The sequence below is a fragment of the Apium graveolens genome, chromosome 10 (assembly GCF_009905375.1).
Source record: "Apium graveolens cultivar Ventura chromosome 10, ASM990537v1, whole genome shotgun sequence".
Taxonomy (NCBI): Eukaryota; Viridiplantae; Streptophyta; class Magnoliopsida; order Apiales; family Apiaceae; genus Apium; species Apium graveolens.
Window position 1 is genome coordinate 30,356,751 of NC_133656.1, and position 1,330 is coordinate 30,358,080.

The following is a 1,330-nucleotide window of genomic DNA, read 5'->3' on the forward strand; positions in this document are numbered from 1 at the left end:
TAAGCCATTAAAAGGTGTAACGCATTCCGTGAATGCGCCACAGGATGTAACGCATTCCCGGAATGCGCGACACCCCTTTTCCTTCTCTTCCAGCAGCCGCCGCCTGACAGTCCTTCTCGATCAGCGTGCCGCCTGACCTGTACTCTGTTCCTTGCTTTGCTTCCGGTGCCAACAGTCAGACAACACAGAGGCAACAACAAATATATATATATATATATATACTTTAACACCCTACCTACGTTAGGTAGCCCGACTATGAACTTGGCAAGAGTTCTTATTATCTTAGTGAACTTATTATCTTAACGTCACATCATCTCTGAGGTTTATGACGCTTAGCTCTAATACCACTTCTGTAATACCCCCAAATCCGGGGTCGGGGATCCGGGTTGTCACGAGTTCCATTTCCCTTAATAACACCCAATCTTAATAATTAATCAACTACTATGTACTGTGACCCCACAATAAACACACACACCACAAGTTATAGTCTCAGAGATGAACATCCAAAAATAATCACAAGTCGTTTTATTCCACAATTATATGCCAATACACCTTAAATAGGTTTCTGAATAAATTTACATTTCTCTGCCATTATTACAACTCATAATATACATAAGTCTGGTACATCATTAGTTGAAAACTTAGCCTATTGGTAATTTCTACCTCAGCTACAGCGGCCTCAACGCTTTCAGAAAGCTGCGGAACGTTTCCTATCCGCTTGCGAATTGGGAGCTTGGTCCTATTCATCTTATCTATCTGATGTTGTGTGATGAAAGAAGAAAGCAAGGGTGAGCAACAAGCCCACCAAAATAATATGTATAATAATTTACAATATATGAGCATTCTCGTAGTACTCAAGAAAGTCTTGGTTAAGAAGAAATGAACCAAGTTGATATCTTAATGCGATGAAGTCGCAAAATATTCAGTATATATATATATATACATATATACTTTTCAAAATATTGGAAGTCCTCTTCCATGCATAATACACACAGAGTTCCAGTGTATAACTGTATAAAAATACCGTTGCAAGGTGATCTCATATATCTAACCTTGTCTCAACGTTTTTCTGAAAATCTTTGTCATGCATAAGATAATCATTTACTAGATATAAGTTTAAAAGATGAAGTTACAAGATACTCCAATATACTTATATCCTTTCCAAATACTACTTGAACTACCACCGTTCAAGTTATAATTAGTTCAAAAGTTCATCACATAGATGAGACTACAAGATAATACTTGAATAGATTCAACCTTTAAAATATCATCAAAATAAAATGAAGTTATGAGATACTTCATTTGATGCAAACATCATTTTGAAAACTTG